The sequence below is a fragment of the Piliocolobus tephrosceles genome, chromosome 2, assembly GCF_002776525.5.
Source record: "Piliocolobus tephrosceles isolate RC106 chromosome 2, ASM277652v3, whole genome shotgun sequence".
Classification (NCBI taxonomy): domain Eukaryota; kingdom Metazoa; phylum Chordata; class Mammalia; order Primates; family Cercopithecidae; genus Piliocolobus; species Piliocolobus tephrosceles.
The window spans coordinates 169984679-170009986 of NC_045435.1; positions in this window are offsets into that span (position 1 = coordinate 169984679).

Consider the following 25308-nt stretch of genomic DNA (forward strand, 5'->3'; position numbering starts at 1 on the left):
CTGACAATTATATAATATTGTCATTATATTTTATAATGGCGTGAACATTTATCTTTCTCCAACTAAAAGCTTACTAAGTCAGAGAAAGTATTATTTATCAATTTTCTTTTCATGGCTTAATACAGTTTTATAATTTTCTTAAATTTTTTTTTGTCTAATTTTAGGTATTTTGTATGTTTTTTGTTATGAATATATTTTATGTTTTATATTTTTAAAATGTTATTGTGTACAATAACACTATCTTATCTGGTCTCTTTGATAACTCATTTTTTTCAATGGCTTATCTATAGATTCACTTGCGTTTTTCATGTAGGCAATCATTTTGTCTAAAAATGATATTTTTTTCTTTTCTTTTTCCTAATCCTGTATCTCTTGTTTCTTTTTATTTTACATTGCGTTGAAATTAAATGCTTTTGCTAAGGGAAAAATTATTAAGGTTATCTTATTAGTGTTCATTTTGGATCAAATAGCCGTGTAGTATGATGCCCTTCCAAGACATGAACTCTAAGCTGTTTATTATCTGCATAATCTTGAGCATGTAATTTATTTAACTGAGCCTCAATTTCCTCATCTGAGTAGAGGGATAATAAAAATATTCGCTAACCCACTATTAGGATGTTGTGAAGATCAAATGAAATAAAATATGTGAAAACAAGTTTTAAACTATGATATGACATGCAGGAATTAAATTACATACTTATTATGGAGGAGCTATTACATATGTTTCCTTGGGGTTATTTTAAGGAAGCTATTTTATCCCTAAATAAGTTTACAAATAATCATTAGCCAATGTAAGAACTATTTTTACTCAGTGATCAGTTCAGAGCCAGCTATAAAAAATTTAGCATAAGAAATTAATATAAATAATGAGAAAATCATAACTGGGGTTTCAGCAAAAAGGTGAAAATTTGAAAAAAAAGTAAGTTATATTCATAAATGTATCATTATATGTTAGAATGCTTTTGAGAATAAGACAATGCCTTAGGTTAGAAATTAGGTCATATGAAAACCTAAAATATGAAATCTGGTTATTATAAATGACATATATTGAACACAATGATCATCGTGTACTTATATTTTGACAGTCTGTAGGAGTTCTACTCATAACTAGACTGCGTAAGTAGTTTTTTCTTTTTTTTATAAGAAAACATGTATGTTGAAAAAATATAAAGCCACATACTGTAGTTCAATGAATGAGTTAATACTGAATTACTCATCAGAATGGCCATCAATAAATTGTTCTGATCTTTGAAGTAAAACTTGCACTCTGATTCTTGAACATTCACTCTTGTTGATCAAAGGCAAACTAGTTATCAAAAGAAGAAAGAAAAACTAGGTCAAAAGGTGAAAAACAAAATGGGGAACAAACTGAAAGTGTCTCTTTCTTAGCTCATTAGTTAATTGTGTGGTGTCTTCCAAATCATATTTTAAATGTTTTTATTTATTGCAAGATGCCATCAATTATACTATTTTTCCATCAATTTGAACTCTTAACAGTGAACTCAATGTAATTCTTGCCACTCAGAATCTATCCAGATTTTATAAATTATTTACCCATTACTTTGATATGTTCATGCAACATGAATAAAATAATTGAACACTAATTTTAAAATTAGGCATATACACCCAGTTCCATGGTAGATAGTGTTCAAGCAAATAGCATGTAATTTTGTCCTTGAGGGCTAGAAACTCTAAATATTTCCTAAGTTTGAGTTACTTTTGACTTTTTCAGAGTATGAGTCAATGTGTGTTACAGGAGGAGAAGAAAGAAAAGAGAAATCAGGAAGGTGTGCTGACAGGGAAGTCATCGCTCATGGAGATGAGTGTGGCTACCAGCTGTACTGTCTCGAGTTTGAGCTATGGAGAATGGTGTGTACACATGACTTGGATGTTGAGCTTAAGGTTTCCAGATTAATTGGTAGATTGAGGACACTTGCTGAAGAATGTTGTTTTGGAAGATCCTAAACAAGGAATCACCGTAATTAAACTATGAAATCATGTATAGTTTCAATCTTCTCTATTGTTTCTTCCAATTATTTTCATAAGACTTTTCTCAGTCTTTCATTTACCTTATTTCTACCATCTATTGGCTTTCATCCACATCTCTTGTTTTTTTTGATATATTTTTGCATATTGTTCAGAGTTTTCTTCTTTATTTTGCACTCTCATTATCTCTGTGTTTACCTCATACAAAAATAGACTTAAATTTTCTAGATTACTTAAATTTGGCTAAGTTGTAGCTTCAGTTCATTTCAGCCATAGATTAACCACCATAATCCCTTAGATCATGTCAACATTTCGAACATCTGAATATCTTAAACTAGCAACTTCACCCATCATAATCTCCTTGGTTTCATTCCTCTGACTCCTTCACTTCTTCTACCATCTTATAGGTTCTGAAAGTATTTGTTCCTCTCATTGTGACTTTTGATTCTTTGAATACTTAGTTGTCTCTTAATATATTTCCTGTTCTATGCCTTACCATTCTGTCTGTGCAGAATGTTCTCCACCTATTGAAATATTCTTCAGCAGCCACGGATCATTCTGAATGTCATTTACCTGAAGCATTCTCTGATCTCACCGGTTGCAATTGAAAAAATACAACTTTACACCTATTAGGTGTTTTTCCCTATAATATTTTATTTTATCAAAACAACCTTGTGAATTATATTTCATCTATTTTATAGGAAGTTAGTAAATGGCAGAGCAGGATCTATGAGTAACGTTTTATTCCTGATTCAGTACTCTTTCTGCTACCTCAGTGTGCCAGAAGCAAAGCCTCAGAATTCATTTAGTATATCATTTGCATTGATCGATGACACAATCAATATTGGTTTATAATGTAGCTATTTTTACACCTGTAAGAATGCCTGCTTTTATTTTGTAAGCTTGAGATAATGTCTTAATTTCTTTTAGAGTCTCAAGTGTCTGGCCCAGTGCCTTAAACATAGAATGTGCTCAATATATATTTGTTGAATAGATGAACAAATTAATTATGGGACAGTACAAAAGATAGAGTGTTGGAAGCCGGAGCCAGGATGCAGAGCAACATGCTTTGCACAATACTATTTTGTGAGTAAAATAATTAAGGCTTAAAGAGGGCAAAAGGTTTCTTAGGGTCACGTCACAAATTAGGAACAGAATTAAAAAGAAAATGCAGAGGCCCTGAGGTTCCACTCTGCTGCTTAGTCACTGAATCTTCTTTTCAGCTTTCAGTCATGGCTCTCCCTCTAGATTGAAAGAAAGATTCGCTTATGGAAAATGGTGCATGTAGTGTGACGGGGAATGAGAGTCTGGCCCTATGACATTTCCATACACCCTTAACAAGATCAGCTATGTGCAGCATCTTTATCAGTTTTTCCCATTTCATGATCTTTCAGGTTAAAGTACAGTCTTCACTTCAATTTATTCCCATAACTATAGGGATGTTATGAAGATTAGTGATGCAAGACACATAATATCCTGTAAGCTTCATGGCAGAAAGATATTACATAAATACAAAGCATGATTATTTCTACCACCAGCAACAAGACTGGGTTTACCAACACATAGTTCACAGGCTGCTGAGCCACTAGCAGATGATATACATTTTTTTTTTTTTCTCTACATGAATTAAAGTAGAAAAGATTTCCCTTGGGATATTTGGACCATTTACCCCACTTAAGTGTTTTCTTTAGCTGGGGAGTTGGGAGGTGGGGGTGGTGTTCGTGTTAAAGGGAGACTGTTAGAAGTGATATTCATTTCAGATTAAAACATGCATAGACAGCCAAACAGGAAAACTAGTATAAAAAAATACAAATGATAAGAATACATGAAAAATCTGGTCTTGTTTGTACTTGTGTTTCTTGTGATGCTAGGTTTATTCTGAAACAAAGTATTATCAAATACATTGAGTTTGGTTGGACTAAAAAGAAAAATTATGAGGTCTTTTGGGAGAAACTTCTGCATCAATAGAGAAATGATAGAATTGAGAGTAGATTATAAGAAACATTTTATGCAGATAGTTTTGTGTGAAATCAGTGGTATCACTTGATTTGTTATGATTCACAGTTCTCATGTCTGGAAGATATGTAATTCTACAACTTACAGATCAGACAATAATATTTAGTAATGGGAAATGGAGAACACTTTTATTCTACTTCTGTTTTTAGTGCATATGTGGGTGTTCTGGCATTTTTATATTAACTAACTTTAAACGTCAGTTGTAGTGGAAAAGTTATCTATCTACTTCCTGATGACATAGAAGGAGGCTCCATGATACAAATGGTCCTAGAATTTACCATCAGGAAGACTGACACAATGTTAACTGGGAAAAGTGAAATATCACATGAAAAGAATATACTCCTAAAGTCATAACAGTGACTACGAAAATATCTCTATATACCCAGTTCATGTTCACAATAATCTGGGCTTATATTTACAGCTAACCAATTCTGGAATGCTAGTGGAAAAGTAAGTGTCTTACAGTCATTATCCCTTGGAGGGGTTACTGAGATTTTTCTATGGCAACTAAAAACTGGAAGAGTCTGTTTTGTACAGTTTCCAGGTTGATATTAGACTCATTCCATCATGTGGAAATCTGAGATATCAATTGAATGCTTGTCTAATTACTGAAGGTGAACCACGGTTGTTTTCTGGGGAGAGTACCAGCTTTGCTTCTCTTCCATAAGGAGTTAAGTGGGGCTTTCATAGAAGGGGAATCTTAGATAGGCTCTTCAGGTACCATTAAAATTGTAGCAGTTCTGCCTGTTCATCTGGAAGCCAAGGGATATAGATACTTCTTCAAACAACAATAGGTGTTACCCTGTTATCCATTCTGTCCTTATTTTTATGCAGCAGATAATGCGATTTGTATGGCATGTGTTAGATGATTTTTATGTTCTGCCTCTATTTGTTACTTGTATAATTCTACTGAAGAAACTAAGGCTCAGGGAAGTGAAATAAGTTGTTTGACCAAATATGGTGAAATTCAGATCTCTTATTCCAAACCCTGTGATTCCTTCCATGTGCTACCCTTATCTAAAGTCTGACTGTGAGAAGTAATTTTTGAGGGACATTAGTCCAAGGGCCTGTCCTCCATCAAATTTTGTGACTAATTCTTATTCTTTATTGCTGGATTCCAGTTTGAAGACAGAATGGTAATAAGATCCATCTACATTAACTTACACATGATGAAATTACTCTCCCTGCCTTTAGCTTTTACTGGAAAAAAAAAAAAATCACAGAAAGCAGCAACATTTAGCCTATTTCTTTCTCAGAGGTCTTGGATTAAATCCCACAGGAGAATTCCCTTTAGAATTTGGAGTCTAAGTATCAGAAGTTTTTGTGAGGAATTGATAAGCTTTCTACTTTCAATTAAAGAGAACTATGCCCCTTTACACGTCTTTTTTGCAATGGATGTTATGAACCTCAAAAATAAATTGGATATTTTGTAATATGAGTCATATAATGTTATTGCCTACAATATTCATTTCAGATCCTCTTTTTGGTGTTGTTTTTCTAATTTATGAAGTGTATTTTGCATGTTACTCATGTGAACGATCTCAATTCCTGTAAATAAATGAGTAAATACCTTTATGAAGAGAACAGAACTTAATCCTCCTTCTGCCTTTTGTCTTCTTATACTATGTTGAAGAGATGTGATATGCTGTACGATGTGTCCTTTGATACAAGAGAATCTGAAGCCTAGGTAAAGACATTAGGGAGAATAATCATGTTGAAGACAAATAATGCAATTAAACTCATCCAGTGCTTTTTTTAGCACAGGGTCTGTATTGGGTCGGTACTGTGGGGGTATTACAAAAATTAGTATAAACATAAACATAGCCTCTGGATGTTCCAGTGTACATGCTAGAAAACAGCAAAGAATGGCTATGAGTAAATTTATAGACAGATTAAAAACCTTAAAGAAACTGAAGAATCTCTTGAATGTTTTATTATGACAGTGACATTTAAAAACTTTGAAACCATCTAAGATAACTTAAAGCTTTTATTATTGGAACCATACAGAAATATCTTATCATTTCATTCTAATATGTGATTCACCTTGTGTTCTGATGTTCTTTATGCTCAGCTTTTTTTTTGTTGTTGTTTAGTTCTGGGGTACATGTGCAGGATGTGCGGGTTTGTTACAGAGGTAAACGTGTGCCATGGTGGTTTGCTCACCTATCAAACCATTACCTAGTTATTAAGCCCAGCATGCATCAGCTATTTTTCCTGATGTTCTCTCTCCTCTTGTACCCCCACCCCTCTCCAACAGGCTCCCAGTGTGTGCTATTCCCTTTCCTGTGTCCATGCGTTCTCATTGTTCAGCTTCCACTTGTAAGTGAAAACATGCGGTGTTTGGTTTTCTGTTCCTGCGTTAGTTTGCTGAGGATAATAGATTCCAGCTCCATCCATGTCCCTGCAAAGGACATGATCTCTTTCATTTCTATGGATACATAGTATTCCATGGTATATAGGTACCACATTTTGTTTATCTAGTCTATCACTGATAGACATTTGGGCTGATTCCATGTATTTGCTGTTTTGAATAGTGCTGCAGTAAACATATGGGTGCATGTTTTTTGTTTTTTTTTTTTTTTTTTTTTTTTTTTTGTAATAGAATGACTTATATTCCTTTGGGGATATACCCAGTAATGGGATTGCTGGGTCAATTGCTGGTATTTTTGATTGTATATCTAGTCAAAAATTGCTGGTTTTGATTGCATATCTTTGAGAAATCACCACACTGTCTTCCCAATGGTTGAACTAATTTACATTCCCACCAACAGTGTAAAAGCATTCCTATCTCTGCAACTTCACCAGCATCTGTTGTTTCTTGGCTTTTTAATAATCACTGTTTTGACTGGAGTGAGGTGGAATCTCATTGTGGTTTTGATTTGTGTTTCTCTACTGATCAGTGATGGTGAGTTTTTATATATTTCTTGGCCTCATAAATGTCTCTGTTCATGTCCTTCACCCACTTTTTAATGGGGTTGTTTGTGCTTTTATTTGTAAATTTGTTTAAGTTCCTTGTAGATTCTGGATATTAGACCATTGTCAGACGGATAGATTGCAAAAATTTTCTCCCATTCTGTAGGTTGTCTATTTGCTCGGATGATAGTTTATTTTGCTGTATGGAAGTTGTTTAGTTTAATTAGATCCTTATATTCAGTTTTTTTATCCACAACACAGATCATAATGCTGTTCCATGAACAACAAGCTAAGCATAGGCAACTGCATTGATGTTGCAGCCCGTGGGTTATGTGCCATTTTTGGCAGACCAACCCACTCTCCTCTCCTCCATTTTAGAAAGTGGGTGGAGATGCAAGTGGTTATGATATCATTTTAGGGATAATCTTGAATATGCTCTCATTTATATAAAATGTTAGTTATGTTCAGACTACAACCAAATTGTGACCACAGTATGTCAACAAAATTGCTTTGCTACACCAAAACAGGATACAAATTAATAGGTTTTAATTTTGGTCAAGCTTCAAATTCTTAGTGCTTTACTGATATGAAAAATAGTTGATCCATTTCTCTTACAGAGTTTTTACTTCCTTAAACTTAATTGTTTCAATATCTTTTAACCGTTATGTCTTATTTTTATGGCTAAACAACTCAAGGCCTAGCTATGTGTTAGTAAACAGTGGAAGACAAGAACCTGCTAGGATCTATGGACTTGTAAGTGTTCATTCTATTAATGTATTAGCTACAGAGATTGCATGCACAATCAGTCCACGTAGGAGGCAGGTCTTGTTTCACTTGACTTTATTGATAGTAAGAAAATCAATAAAGTGAAAATAAAGAAAAGATTGTGATTCTTGATCATATTATTTTATTAATTTGACTAGACCTTTAACCTTCATGTGCTGCTTAGAATTTCTGGTCTGGGTCTTTCTGAAATGTCTTAAAGAATATAACTAATATAAAATGTTATAATTATACATATTTGACAAGGCAAATAGGTATGTGACTTTGGTTGGGCTTTTGGAAAAATTTTACCACAATAACAATAAAACACAGGAATTAACTACTGCATTAAGCAGGATAGATTAGGTTATGCTATAGTAACAACCTCTAAATCTGGATAGTTTAAGACAACAAAGGTTTGTGTCTCTACATACTGATGCAGGTTGTTGTGGGTGGGAGGTGGGTCTGCTCAAATCACTCAGAGGTCTAGGTTGGCAGAGTCTCTATCAGCTTATGATGCTTATATTTCTACATGAGGCTTCCAGGTTTGCCATTGTAATAGTGGGAAATCATCATTGGCTTTTATATGGAGCTACCTGGAAGTGACATGTTACTTCTCACGTTTCATTTGCTGAATCAAGTCATGTGGTTATGAAAAACTTCAGGGAGCTTAATCCTGCAAGACAAGAAGGGGAAGAGTGCAAGTAAGGTCTATTGTTCGTATTGATGTTGACTGTGGCATCTTTGTATGGCGATTTTAAAGAAAAATAGAAATCTATGTTTACATAATTTATGTATACTTTAAAATATTCTCATAAGTTTATTAATATGTCATTAGAGAAAAAAGAAAAATACAGTATTTAGATGTATTAAAAAACTTTTTTCTATGTAATTATTATTATTTATTATAGTGATTTTACAATTCTATGACTTGTTTTTGTAACTTAATGTTATAACAAAAAGAATATCTCTATAAGGCTAAATAGTCTTTATGATCACAATTTCCTGTGGTTGCATTAAATCATATTGAATGGGTATACTATAATTTACTTAAACATACCTCATCATTGGGCATATTCATTGTTTACTATTGCTAGTGATTTTGAATGCTGAAAGTTACAAAGTCTTCATCAACTATAGCTTCGAAATGTTTTACAGCTGATAAATATGTAAAACAGGGATAATAAGTCATATTTCAAATATTTGCTGTCAGATACATAATAGGTTTTGTTCGTAAAAGGTCTGTAATAATTCCTGGAACAAATGTTTGTTTCCTACCCCTTAGATGATTTAACAAATGAAGTCTATTCTTTACTCTTCATCCTCATTATTATTCTCACAACTTTGACTATATACTTTCCTTTATGAAGGCTAGATTTAATCTATAATTTCAGGATGCTCCTTATTCCAGTCTTAGTCCAGTGGTTCTTAACTGGGGGAAATATTTACCTCCAGGTGATATTTGGTTGTGTCTGGAGACATCTTTTATTTTTACATCTGAAGTGTTGGGGAGATTGCTGCCAAAATCTTGTGGATGGAGACAAGTGATCTGCCAAAACGTACCACAATTCAAAGGACAGCTCCATTAACCAACAAGGAATCATTTGGCCTGAAATACTATTTTAATCGATTAAAATAAATGAGCATTTTCAGAGATAACATATACAATATCTGTATTATAGTTTCTTGTTTATGATACAGCAAAACAGTTCATTTGTCCTCTTTGGGAAATTTCATGATTTGTAGAAGTTTTGTTTTTAATTAAAGTGTATTATACAACATAGACTTTTTCTTCTTTATGTCAAGGAAGCATATAGAAATTTGCACTTTGAGATGTTACTGATTTCTTTTGATTGTATAGCATTTTGCTCTCATGTAAACATTTCCTGTGACATGAAAATGGATAGTTTTGTGCCCTGGAAAAGTCCATTATTGTAGGTTGCTTATGGTTTTGACTCCTGAACTATGAAAAATATGAGAAAACCCAGTTTGCTGAACAAGCAGTTATAAACATTTAGTGCACCCCAAAGCTAAAGAGAGAAATAATTACTGCATCTGTTTTGAGATAGCCAGTTTGGTTGTGGTCTCTTCCTTGTTTTACATTTATTTTTTCAGCAGCCAAGATGAAGTCTCACTACAAGATTCTTAGATGTGGAACATACATTCCGGTCCTGGAGCTACCTAACTCTGAGCACACAGAAGTCAACACCAAGGAAAATAACAAACATGTTAATGGTATATTCTACAGCAATGTTTATGTGAGGAGCATATGCTTTCTTAATTCAATCTTTTGTAATCATAAAAAATCCACTTCGTAAATAACATGAACTATATTTTAAAAAAATCCCTGAAAGTGAGCCACAAAAGACTGACTTTTTATGATTTTTCAAAAAATGTTGACTTTTCTAAAGAATAAAATACTAAAAACAATTTACAAATTGACTCTAAGTTCATATTAAAAACATGACTAAAAATAATACAAGAATAGTATTTGGCTTGGATTCAATTTTAGGAGTTGTATCATGTCAGACTGCATCAGGAGAACTTGAATTGTGTTGTCTAGGTGATACGCAGTTACCTAAAGCATGTAATTATTTAAAACATTATTAGTTGAGGTTTTTGCCCTGAAGAAAGTGTCTATTTGTTTATGTTTGCAAACATATGCTCTTTGGATTTTCTTTTATCATGAATATATGATAGTTCATACTAGTAGTTGATAATATTATTATTATTTAAAAACTTATTTTAGTTATTTTGATGCTTTTCACTGAACGGTTAGTAGTACTGCATGTAATAAAAAAAACTTTCCAAATAAGATCTTAAGTATGATAGGGAAATATGTCAATATATTCGTGAAAACATATAATTCCATTTGATGTAATAAGTGATATGAAAACATAGAATTTCATTTTATGTGATAAGTGACTATGTACATGTTCATTCTTTTTGTAAAAAAGCAATCTGAATTATTCAGAGATACCCAGACTAATCAATCGTTATTTATCCTCATTTTAATAAAATTAGCTCTTGCACAAAGGTGAAAGAAATAATTAAATCCACATGTATATTAAAATTTAAGTTTCAGACTTGAGTTGCTAAACTGACTATACAAGAGGTGACTGTTTGAATACTTCTTTACAAGTAAAGCATGACTGAATTAAATCATCTGAGCCTAGGATTTAGTATAGTAATCAAACAATTTTCCTTGGTTGTATATACTAAATCGTCTTGGGTTTTCTCTTACTCTAAAAACTTTAGTAGTCAGGCTAATAATTTCATGTAAAAATGACTCTATTTAAATACTTATTTTTAATAGTAATTGCGGATAAAGTAATAAAAATAAGTATATAAGATCTTTCCACTAATAATACTATATGTTTTCAAGTAGGAAAGACAGAATCTTGTACTGTATCCCCAAAGGGTAAACTAAGGAGACAAGGAAACTAAAAAGCATAAAGCATACAGCTTCTAGTTGCATGGGTCTTAAATTTTGAACACATTAGCAGTAAAACTTCATTGTTACTACTGGAGGGATACTTAGGCTTGCATGTGCTTTCTAAGCCAGGATCAAATGTAACATAAAGTTTTGTATAATTTTTTTTCCTTATACTTTGAGTTGCACCTGGATGTAAATATCTCGCTAGAATAGACTAATGATATGCTTGGAGTATGCCTCGCTAGAATAGACTAATGATATGCCAGCAGCCATGGAGTAAGCTCCTCTCCCTGCCTGGGTTCTCCAGTGAACTTTTAAACCATTGACTTTTAATTCAGGAACACACTCCAAGGAGCTTGTCCTCTGCTCTTTATTGCATTCCAGGGGCAGCTCCACCAAACTACATCACCATCACTTAGCACAGCACTTACTTTCTCTAATTAAAAAAAAAACACTCCAGGTGCTATACTGGATAGATTATTATTAACAGAGGATTCCAAAATTTGGTTTATGCCCTACTCTTTCAAGATGCAAGGCAGGCTGAAGTCCCAGATGTGTTTTCTGCATGCTAACGTGACAACTGAAAAAAACGTGGCCTGATGCATGAAGACAGTAAGTAGAGAACTGTACTGTGACCTATCATTCTACGTTGTCGACTTAGGAAACGATTTCAGGAGAAACAGATAGTTACTAAGGTCCTTTGCGAAAATGACATCTAAGACAAATGGTTGAGAGAGAGAAAAAGAGAAACAGTAACAATGGGAGTGAGAGAAATGTCAACAGGATCAACAGGATTGAGGACACAATTCCTTACATATAATAACTACCTTCGAAAAGGAGTCAAGAAGTACCTTCATTCTTCTTTCTAGAAGGAGAGACAAAAACATAAGAAAAGATCTCGACGATGGGATCCGTATCCCCATCCAAGATTATTTAAGAAAAGTATTTTGATACTTGGTGTAAAATCCTGGTAGATTAGGCAGTGAATAGTTGTTTTACATACAAATCCATGTCAAAACAGATTTTTGTGCACATAATAATTCCTTTAAGTCAAAGACTAAGCTCTAAAATGGTGTATAGTGATGCCTTGCTGCTGCCTCCTTTTCTCCCTTACCAGTCTTCTAATTCTTCTGGCTCTCACATGTTTATGTCTCTTTAGCAGTAGGGGCCACATTATTCTCCACATGTACCCTGTTTTGTTTTGTTTTCTTTCTAATCTCTGTGGCTTTGTACATCACCTCTTCTGTATCTAGATCTTTCACCCCTTTTTGTCTACTTAACAAAACTCATTATGAAGAATCAGATGAAGAGTCCGCTATTCTAGGAAGCCTTCCTTGGTCTTCTCACCTCCACTAGCAAGTTTCTTTGTGCCCTTCACTTCTTGATTGTATTAAAATTTATTTTTCTTTGTCTTTCTATTTAACTAGTCTCTGATTTGCTTGACTACAGAAACTGGATTGAATACATCATTAAAACACATTTTTCTGCATATTCAGTAAATTATTTTGGACAGAATGAATAACTGAATTGTGTTAATAAGTTGTACATCTATTCCTCAAGAAGATTAACTTGGACCATTTTATAAAGGAAAATATTTTGTTTCCCAGTTTTGCAGTAATTGTGAACTCCAATGCAAAGTCTTTAATTGCTGGCTAGGCAAAGCTAGGGTAAGAAATATGTTCTTAGTAGACAAGGAGACATTGAAAAAACTGTTCTAACTGAAAAAGAAAAGTTGGGACATACCGCAACAAACTATTCAGAAATTGTGAATTTCAATTCATTCAATACCTCTTAAAAATGTAGCTTCTGTCATTCATTTTTCCATTCATGTATTTATTTTTGAGAACTTTTAATGAGCTAAGCACTATGTTAAGCTCTGGGAAAACAAGACTGGATATAGCACATATTTTGTCTCTGAGGGCTCACAATCTGGTCAAAAGTAATTTTATGGCTTGCAGACAGTCCTACTGGGATGAAAGCATTTGAGTGATGAGAATGCAGCTTAGCAATATAGAAAAATCTTCAAAGAGAAATAGACAACTTAAATTTGCAGACTGGACTGGAGTGGATAGGGGATGCAGGATGGGAGAAGGTGGTGAGGTAGAAGTTTGATGCTGGGAGGCATAGGCAAGAGCTCAGATTCTTGTCATGTATTTCCCTGGAAAGAACGTTTATGGAAGGAAGAGAATGAAAGCAGTGAAAAGAGCTGCCTGAGATTGATTATGGTGGTGAAGGTGGGAGGGTCACACCTTTGTTCCCTACAGGTTTGTGATATTAAGATGAACTAAGCCTCAGTGTCCTTATCTGTAAAGTGAGAATGATGTGAGAATGAGTAAAGTGTAAAATCTGTATGCAAAGGCAAAGCAAAGATCAGGCAAAATGCTGCTTCTTTTCTTACACGCTGACTAGACTTGCTAAAGACGCTAATCTTATTAATGAAACCTCAGTCATTCATTTTAGCATGCTTTTGTGTATAGAGAATAAATGCTCTGAAATGCTCAAATGGGTAATATTTGTCTCTAGCTGAGGTGTACCTGACAGAAGACCCTCCGAGCTACCCAGAATAGGCAGAGATGGCTATGCAAGGCTGCACTGAACTTTCCAACACAGCCATGCCTTCTCTTTTCTGCATTTGTAGCTTCAGGCCTTAACCTTTTATCATTATTTCAATGATGTTTTTGTGTTTAATTTAACTGTAAATCACATTAACAGAGTTTTGACTGGTATGTCAGAGGGCTTAAAAACTGAGTTAAAGTCTTTCTAAGAGCTAAAGAATTTGTCAGGTCTGACATGTTTAGTCAAGATGATCAAGTCAAGTGTGGAGATGTTGGAGAGATGGTGCGAGATGGTATTTAACTTGTTCAGGATTTAAGGAGCGGAAGTAGACTTGCAGTAGAGCTTTTGCTCCATATTAGCAATAGTTAAGAGGATAATTTATGGCTTTTGTTAAGGTTATTAACCAAGGCAAAAGTGCCACTATAAAGCAATTAATTATATATTACACTTAAGTTATTTTCTGAGGAATACGATCAAACCAGAACATTGCATAATTCAGGAAGCATTAATGAAATGCTATACTTACCTTGTATTGCATAAACATATTATGTTAATGAAAGACAGGTATTAAGTTTTTCTATATTTGGAAATCATATTTTTAGGGGTCAAAAATCTAATTTGTGAAGTTTTTGCTTATAGACTTTCTTAAAACATTTTATCACAAATTAGTAGATGTTTAAGCAAGAAAAATATACAATACAAAAATAAGTTACCATTTGTTTTAATATTTTGATATATATATATATTTACCCTTTTCTATGAATAATATTAGGATATCATAACTACTAAAACGGATTTCCTCTAAAATATCAGTGGCTTCACATGATAGAATCTTATTTCTCTCTCAGGAGGGGACTGCCAGTGGTGGGATGACATTTAGGTGGGGCAGTGCAGTGACACTCTGCTCCATGCAGTCATTCAGTGCAGTGCCATTAACGCCTCTTCCTGGAATTTCTTTGCCATTGACCTCCAGCCAGGAGGAAGAGAGAGAGGGATGACAAGTGAGATGATGACGTGTTTCAGACCATAAGATAGTGAATATAATTGCTCTTTATACTAGAAATGTAATCTGGCTATGTGCCCAGCCTGGAGAGGAAACAGGTTTAATGTGCACATTATTTTATTTGGTAGAGGAAATATGTATGTAAACAGGCTTATGTACTATACATATTTTGTAATATTGTTTATTTACTCAGCAATATATCTCAGTTTTTCCTTCTTATTTATATCATTGTTATTTGATTGTGTCACAATTTTAACTTAAGTCAATTTCTTGCTAAATGCTTTGGTTATTACCAGTTTTCATGAATATATGCAACAGACTGATGACTTCTCATACCTTTACATACCAGCATTGTTGCTTCCTTAAAAATTTTCTGAAAGTGGACTTGCTAAGTCGTAGGATATGTACTGTTGTACTGTTTTTTTTTTTTTTTGTTGTTGTTGTTGTTTGTTTGTTTTTAAGGCATTTTTCTTTCTATTAATGGAATCTGTGGGTGGAAGCTGAAAGTTACGATTAGTATCCTTTATATTTTAGTGTGAATTAAAGCATTAAACATCAAGTACTTACTGAACATCTACTCAGTAAGTTGCTTGTGCTGTGAATTCAGGAAAAGTAACTAAGGTTGTTTTCATTAGAAAATGGTATTATCCCATTTGACTCAGCGATCCCATTACTGGGTATATACCCAAGGGATTATAAATCATTATATTTTAAAGAGACATGCATACGTATGTTTATTGCAGCCCTGTTCACAACAGCAAAGGCTTGGAACCAACCTTGGAACCAACTCAAATACCCATCACTGATAGACTGGGTAAAGAAAATGTGGCCCATATACACCATGGAATACTATGCAGCCATAAAAACGATGAATTCTTGTCCTTTGGAGGGACATGGATGAAGCTGGAAACCACCATTCTCAGCAAACTAACCCAAAAACAGAAAACCAAACACTGCATGTTCTCACTCATAAGTGGGAGTTGAGCAATGAGAACAGATGGACACAGGGAGGAGAATATCATACACCAGGGACTATCAGTGGGTGGGAGGCTAGGGGAAGGGATAGAATTAGGAGAGATACCTAATGTAGATAATGGGCTGATGGGTACAGCAAACCACCATGGTACATGTATACCTATGTGACAAACCTGCACGTTCTGCACATGTATCCCAGAACTTAAAATATAATAATAATAAAATGGTGTTCTCTTCCAAATATTTAACATTAAAAGAGAGTTTCAGTTTCCTGCCTTTTCCTAATTCAGTAAGTGACATATTGGTTTTTACTCCGGTTATAGAAGGAAATAAGGAGGCATTAGGGTGTTTCTTAAAATTAAAAAAGATTAGGGGTACTTTATAACAAATACAAATGAAAAAATAAAGTATTTAAATTTATTCTTAAATATTATCGTGAAAATGACTTAAGATTTCCAGGCAAAGGTAAATACATCATAACATTAGGTAAAGGCAACTTAAAATCTGGCGAATAATAAACACTAGGTTTAAGAACACGGTGAGAGATGACCTCGTAATCATGCACTAGCTTGGGTTTCATGCATTTCTTGGATAAACAAGATATATAATAAGATCACTGTTGTCACACAAGCTATGAATTCCTCTGGCCAGTAGTAGCCAAAGACAATGTTAAATTGTGTTTGATTTTAAAGATCAAGAATACTTTTAAAGAGATATAAAATTGGAGGCATCATATGAACTTTCTAACTTTTGCTTATCATTTTGATAATCATTTTCCAATAGCTAAAGATCATTATATGTTCCTTAAGGAACATAATGTTTAAGGCTGGGCGTGGTGGCTCACACCTGTAGTCCCAGCACATTGGGAGGCCGGGGCAGGCAGATCACAAGGTCAAGAGATGGAGACCATCCTGATCAACATGATGAAACCCGTCACTACTAAAAAGACAAAAATTAGCCAGGCGTGGTGGCGAGTGCCTGTAGTCCCAGCTACTTGGGAGGCTGAGGCAGGAGAATCGCTTGAACCCGGCAGGCAGAGCTTGCAGTGAGCCAAGATAACACCACTGCGTTCCAGCCTGGGCAACAGAGTGAGACTCTGTCTCAAAAAAAAAAAAAAAAAAAAAAAAAAAAAAAAAAAAAGAAAAGAAACATAATGTTTGGATGTACTTTAAAACCACATAGATTGATTGTGTTTCACTGATAATACATTTTTCCTCCTATTGTTTAAAATTATACTGAGGTTTATCTTTTCTTGTGAAATAATGCATTTCCCAGATTTATATTTGTTGCCATATTTATGCCTTAAATGAAAAGAATTTTTGTAAAATTCATTAATTTTATTCTCATTTATTTTTCCATTATAAGAGATATCAATTTTTAGAGAAAAATAAGACCTTGAGACTTGCTGAGATGTAGTGCCTGCAGAAAAAATATTTCCATAAAATGGAAATAAATAAAATCTGTAATTAGATACATGAGTTATAGGTATGCATCCAGGCACTTCTATTTTATATGTACTTCTATAAACAAATAATACATTTGCAGAAATTTGAAACTTTTCAGAAACCTACTCTAGTCTCTAAATACTTACAATGACCCTGTTCAAGCTAAAGTCATAATCATTTTCAACACTAATAGACATTCATGCTAAAAGTTAAGATAATTATAAATACCATCTAAAAAATATCACATGAAAAATGAATTCATGTTTCTTTTAAAGAATCTAAAACAAAATTTTCAATGTCTAAATTTGTCCTACAATTACTTGTTAACTTCAAAGAGTTTTCAAAAACGTATACTTACCTAAGACCATTTATTCAATGAATTCATCAAGCAGACATTGTGAGATACAAAACCCACTTTCCTTACGATTTCATAGTCCACTAGGGAAGATAGACAAGCAAACAGAAAACTACGGCTCAAAAAGATAAATGGTCTTGGGGAATTTCCAAGTATCCTGGGAACATAAAAAGGAGAATTGAACCTACAATACCAAAGAAGGATTCTTGAAGAAGGCCAGAGGTCAGAGATTACTTTATATTTGCATTGATAATAGTCGTATTTTGAAGTATTTGATAATTTGTTAGTTTCAAACATTTCTGAGCTATCACCATTGATAAAGCCTCTTCGGACAATCCAAAAAGGAATACGTGCAGCTCTTCAAGTTTCTGAATAAGTGTTATGTAAAGCAGTGAAATATGGTCTACATCGAACCATAGTGGTCCTTTTAGCTTGTTATTTTTGACATCAATTATTATTGATGTTCCATCCTAAAACATAAGAAAAATTATACCATATAAATATTCATGATTATGAGAATGTGCAAGAAGTTTTGGTTGCTTATGTCCAATCCTTTAGTTTATAAGTGATCACAAGGAAGCACAAATAGACTTGAAGTTGCTTAGGTCAAGGTGGATTTGAAGGAATTAAATTAACCTAAGAGAATGTTAGAAAGAACCAGAAAATCTGGAAGCAACCTGCCATCATAGTTGCCAGAGGTCAGGCAGACCTCTTTAGGAAGAGGGAGAGTGTCTGTAAAAGACTCCCAACAGCTGGGTTGTAAAAGGTACAGCTGGAGCAGTTGGAAGAGAAAACGGAAAGGCCTGAAACTGCAAAAGAATGAGGGTAAAATGAGATGTGCCTTGCTCAGAACAATAAGAGAAAGGCAGGAACAGCTGCAGGGTTTGGATCTGAGATGCATAGCAAACCTAGTTGCAGGGAAGGCCTGAATGAACAGCAAAGTGAAATGCATATATATATATGTGTGTGTGTGTGTATATATATATGTGTGTGTGTATATATATGTATATATGTATATATATGTACGTATATGTAGAAGACAAATACTTAGGTAGAATTAGTATGCTTAGAAAGTGAAGTTGTTAGGAATGAACTGGCAACAATAAAGATTAAAAGCTGAAGAGCATTGTAGTGACAGGTATTTTGATTACGCTTCTAGGATAGCAACATACTGTAAATAACAAGCTAAGAAATGCTTAGAACTACACTGGCTACCCAAAACAATTATGTTCTGAGTTTGGCATGTTGTAACTTCTTAATTGGGGCATTTAAAATATTCCCTAGTCTATATATACATGGATTGATAGAAAATCCATTTAACTTGCTCTACAAATAATTTTAAAATATTAAAACATGTCCATAGTTTTGAGATATTTCTCATCATAATTATATAGGGTAGAGTAGTCAATTAATTTTTTCTTTCACTATTAACAATGAGCTTTTATGAGACTGCTGCTTGGTGCAAGAGCCGCTGTCAGTCTTTGGGTTATTATAGTTGCTGATATGAATTTAAAATGAAAATAATATTAATCCGCCAAAACATCCTTTCTTCAAATTATGTAGCATTTGCCTTTTTTTTTTTTTTTTTTTTTTTTTTGCACTGCATAATATAGTCTGGCAAAAAGTAAGTGTGATCTTAATTATTAGACTTGTTTATTCCAGGGAGGAGCCAATGGAGCACTTATGGTAATTAACATATTTTGTCTGGTCTTCTCATTTTGTTAATGATATCTTATTGAAGGTTGAGCAGTAATTACTGCCCACTGAGGTACATACGCTGAAACAAATTAATGGTCAATGACCAATAATGATTACACTTGTAATTATCTACTGTGAAATATCAGAAAAATTGAAATTAAAAATAAAGTTATTTGAAGCTAACATTAAATTGTTTTGTTAAACCATGCTAAAATCATTTTAACAACTCAACAGAGAAATGATATACCACAACTTTATCATCACTTCCACCAGTTTCATATTAATTTACAAGAAAATTTATTTTTCCGATGATTTACATTTTTACTCGATGAGATACAAAAGTAAAAGTGGAAAGAATAGGACACAGTTTATATTTACTTTCAGGTATATACGGCTTTTAGGTATTTGTAGCACTTTTACTTTAAGATTGGCAACATAATTTTTTAGGGATTTCAAGAAGTAATTTTCTAGACCAGAAAATAGTATTTCCTCTATCCTTTTTCCTTTTTAAGATGAGATTTTTTTTTCCCCAACTCCTTCTTATTATCTATTTATGCATAAGAAATACTGGGATACTTACCACTTTAAACGATTTTAATACTTTTTATTGTTCAAAGTTTATCTCATGGGTTTCTCAAAATAAATCATAATCTTCCTATAACACTATCCACTTTAACTTGGGGTAGAGAGTGATGATAGATGTTCCAAAAGTTTCTGTACGATACAATTTGACTGGTAAAGTTGAGCAGCTTGAAACTCCTCTTTTTAAAAATTCTACCAACAACTTCAGCACATGTATTTGTCATGTGGGAAAAAAAATGATAAACTTTAACTGAGAATTAGCATAGTGTACTATTGGCATTCTTTGGACTGGAATGTGGGACTTCTGGGACGTACATCTGCATCACTAATTAGCTGTACTCACTGGTTCTGGGCCTTGGTTTTCTGACCTGAGAAATGGGAGCTTTGTACTAGATTATCTCCAGTGTCACTCACAGCTTCAATGTTCCATAATAAGTGTTGTAATAAGGATCACAAGAGTCTGGGAATTATTTTTCTTTTTTCTGGTTAAATTATGGTTTGAAAACATCTTTTTAAGAAATTTAGGTAATTTTAATTACTTAGAGTTCAGTTTGTAGGGTCAAATTTTCTTATCTGTAATGTTTACGCCTCATCAGATAATTAAGGTATGGAATAGATGTATATGTTTTTGTTTACTGAATGGGAAAACTAACCCTAGCATCTAAACTTGGATAACTAGTTTAAATATATACAATATTTTAAAATAAAATTTTAACATAAAATTCAGACAAATGTGATTATTAGGTAAAATTGTTAATAAAATGTAATGATTTCATTTATTACAGTGTTTTGTTTCTTATGAGAATTTGAGTTACTGTGGGATCAGAATTAAATTTTTACATAGTTTTGTACCCTGACTTATTACACATAAGATTGCAATAAAGATTTATTAAAAGAAAAAAATAAATGTTAAAGAATTTTCGGACTGTATGTTGCTATGTTGTTTTAAATTGTTTTAAGTTTTGAATATCTTCTTTTCTTTAAATTAGAAATGGACTTTTTATAAGATAAATCAAATGTTTTACAATGAAGCAATTAAAACCCGATTCTTTGAGTTAAGATTTATTATTTGGATATGGATATCACACTGGAATTTCGATCTCACTGTTATGAGCAGAATATCACATCCAAATTACTTTTTTTCCATATATGAGGAAATTGGGCTTAATGAGGATACAAATTGCTGGATTATTATTAGCCAAAATTTCTGCCCTAGAGATTTTAGTCTGTCTATTAAAGTTTATCATGGTCTTCTTTAGGATCCACTAGTGAAAGGTGAGAATTGTTATCCAACTTTAAGATATTTCAGGACTTCTGACTGATTTTAATTTTTCTTTTCAGTTCATGGGAACGGATCTTGTACGCCTGGCTGAACTTGGTTTAGATTTTTGACAGTTTTTTATTTGCGTCCCATTTGGATGTTTTTCAAAATGTCCAGACTATTCACACCACATCTGAATAAGCACTACCCACTGGTTTAATTCAAATTGTCTGGCATACTTCTAATTAGTATTGTTAATGCTTACAGATTATTATTAATAAAATAAAGTGTTGCGCCTGGAGTTTACTAGAGAAATGATTAGAAGCTTAAAAGAAAAATTTAAGCTTTTAAAAAGTGATTTTAATAGAAAATTCTTGGTTGGAGTATAATAAGAAATGACAAGCAGCCAAAATAATTATCTCTTATGATATAATTCCCAATCTGAAATTTTGATACTAATCCGTTAATATATTTAGACTTAGCATCATTGGCAAACTGACAGTTATAGAGATGTATATGGAGAATACTTAGAATCTAGTTTTGCTATACTAATAATTAGCAAATTTTAATTGTGTCCAAATCAGTACATGTCTGCACATCGGTATGCATTTTAGCAACTAAAAAAGCAGTTTGCAATAATATTAAGTTATAAATTGTTTCCAGTTCTTACTTCCTCAGTAGTGAGTGAAAAACACAACTGATTATAAAAATATTATCTAGAAGTATGCTGGAAAAATACATGTTTATGTGTGTCTACCTCTGAAATAATGGAGTGTTTCTGTGCATTTTTCTCAAGACCGTTTAAGGAAAGTTATTTAAGAGGCAAATGAAGTAAGAACCTGAAATTTATTTAATTTTAAAAATTATGACTTTGTAAAAGTGAGGTTGTGGGCACTTACACCATAGTCAGGTTTTCTACCAAACTGTGCATCATGAACGTAAGCAAGTGAATTCATCATTTAGAGGCTCATATTTTAAAAAATCTGATGTTTTATATTTTTTGTATTTGGAGCATTAGTGAAGTTTTTCCAAAACCATTTGCTACGTGTATAACTGTGTTAATAGTTTTGATTTATATCTATATCTTTATAAATTCTCTTAAAATGTATATGAGCATTTACAATTGAAATGCTCATATTTACAACTGAAAAATTTAAAATGTATATACGTATACCTGGTACATTAAAAATTCAAAGGAATAAATTACTTTCCTTATTTTGCTCACAAATTTAAAAGAATTCCTACTATGTCTTTTTCCTAATTGATCTGTATATTGGAATTGTGGTCATAAGAATATCAGTTTCATTATTTTGTTTTGGAAATATTTCAACATCTCCATTCAAGGACTGACTGGATCATGTTTACAGAGGCTTTTCAAGGCATCTGTTCTTAGCCACAGCTGAGAGTGGGGCCCACCGTGCTGACTGGAAGGATCCACCTAGAATTTGTTGAATTAAGTCCTTGCACCTGGATGTAATTGTTGTGCCGCTGTGCTGGGGTTTTCTTAAGCTAGTGGTAAAATAAATTAGCTCAATTTAAACTGGCATCCAGTAGAGAAGCAACAACTCACCTCATATAATGTTTTCCAAATAATTATTTTTGTATTGCCAGGTTTACCTCATGAATATTCCCCTGAGGATTGGTTGAGAAAAAATGTTTTTAAACTAGAGATGTGATGAAAATTCTGCTTATGTTATAGGCTTTGATATTATTGCAGTATAATTAAGATATGGATAAATATGTGATCATAATTTCAGTCAAGCTGGATTATTCCCCTTGCTAAATAAAACAAAAATTCAGATATTTAATTTTGAGTTAGAGCTGAGGAAATATTCTCATATCTGTATTTAAGTTTCATTAGCCATTGTCATATTTGCTGTGGATTTAATGACATAACTATGTTTACAGGCAGAAAGGATGCATGTAAGGGTCCTGATCAACAGAAGACAAGATTCATTTTTGTCTGTCAGTAGAACTTGTCATCTCATTTGTTTATGCATGTTTTCAGTCATTTACCCTTGGCAATCAAATTCACAAGCTTTCTGGAAATCCAGTAAATTTTAAATTTTAGTAGCTATTAAGAATGGAACTGGTACATATGGGCATATGAGACTAATACTCATAGATACTTCTTTGAGCATTAATTACTTATTCACCTAATACAAAAATCATGGGCACCAAGTGAGTGACAGACAGAATTCTTAGCACTGAGGGCACAGCTGGGAAGCATGGGAAATTCCTGCCTTCCTGACGTTTACATTTTAACTGGAGAGATAGATAAAAAATGAAAGAAAGAAAGAAAGAAAGAAAGAAAGAAAGAAAGAAAGAAAGAAAGAGAGGAAAGAATATAATTTTAGTGAGTGTTATATTCTATGAAGAACATAATGTGAACTAGAGTATGGAGGAAAGGTACAACTAGATTGTTTAGACAGAAGGGCTTCTCTGGGAAAGTTTTCATGTTCATGTATCAATAAACACATATGCTACCTGCATTTATGTAAGCATTTATTTCTTAATATGCATTTGTATTTGCAATGCCTTGTGCAGTGTTTAGCATAAAATGAAAGAAGAATGCTCTTTGTAATTGGAGATGGAAGGCAACTAGCATATTGAAAAGTCTGTGCACAGATGTAGGGACATATATGTAAAAGGTTGTTGATATTATTGTTTTACCAAATACAACGTAGACAATAAAACAGCCCAATATTATAAAATGATTTATTACAAAGGTTTGGATATAAAGCCCTCCAGAGTCCTTTTTAATCACTGTCTTCAAAAGTTGTTACTTCTTCTTCTGTCATAATAATTTATACATATTTCTGCTATAGTGCATCCCACATTGCATTGCCATTAGTTATATACAAATACATATTTCTTTCTGGGTTTTGCTCCTTGACAGTGTTTCTCCTTTAACATCTTTGTATTTCCAAGCAAATCAAATTTGTTTTGATAGATTTGTGTGATAGTGGGGATTTTACTTTATTTCAGTTACAATGTTCTGACCTGATTACATGGGAATTTTTCACTTACATGTTGATGTTCTGAGAGAAAAATATTGTCTTTAAGTGGCAGAGCTTACCAAATTCCCGCAAACCAGCTAGTTGACTTGTGCTTATTGCTCTTTGGAAACGTTGTAGCTAAGTTGATTAGTAATGACAACACTACTGCTACTGCTGGAAATATCTACCATTTTTGTTTTCAGCCTTTTCCAGTGTTAGCTATTGGCCACTACTTACATTGTTCTATCAAATCCTGACAACTACCCTATCAGATAGGTATTTATTGACCCACTTTATAAATGTGTAATTGAAACTCAGAATAAAAAACTGCCTGGTCACCGGCCTTGTCATATTATTATGTGTGCTGAGTTACATGAAGTTTATTATAGATAATAAAAATACTGTAAAATTTCAAATTAAAACTTTATTAAATGGCTACTTTATATGTCTAATATGTGTCTCGCTATGTGGCAGTGGGGTATTCTTTTGAATCTTTAGGGGAGCTTGAGTGTGAAGTGTCAGGGATATGTATTTTGTTAAAGTTTGGGATGGGTGTATGTGTATATATGTCATATGTGTAAATATTTGCATAGTTATTTGATACTATGAGCTTTGAGCTGAGTAGCACATACTATTATTCCTCTCTACAAAATGAACTTTGGAGGACAAGGGCAATTTCTTGTTATCTCTGTGGCCTCAATGATACAATATAGACACCTACTAAATGCTTTAAAAAAAAAAACCCAAAATTTAACAAAGCAATTTCATCACTAAGGCGATGCATAGCATAGGAGCCCCTAAGATTTTTACTTTCTCCAAATTTAAAAAACAGCATCAATAACAGGGGAAAACAACAAATAAATAGCTGTTACTATTTTTATTTTAAAAGATCAGTAGAGTTTTATTTTGATTATAAGTCTTGATCTTCAAAATTAAGCAAAAGTGTATTTTTATCTTCCTATGGAATGATGAAGGTGAAGGCCAGTCCCCACCATTGGTAATTCATGTTATGGTTATGTGTCCACAGGTACATAGACAGTAGAACATACTCAATATGCTTTGTAACGTTTACACATATTTGATTCTTGCAGCTCAAAGTGAATAAATGGTCTAGATATAAACGTAGGTGACTTGAATACAAAATATTGCTATTATATGATTTTGTATTTCAGATATTAGAAAAAACAAGCATATGATTAGTAGGTTCAACTTCAGTAATTACACAGCAATTTACTGAGTGCAGAATAAAAAAATATTTAGTCCACAATTTCTATTAATTAAGAGCAGAAGATGATTTTTAGTAGAAGCTCCTTATATACTG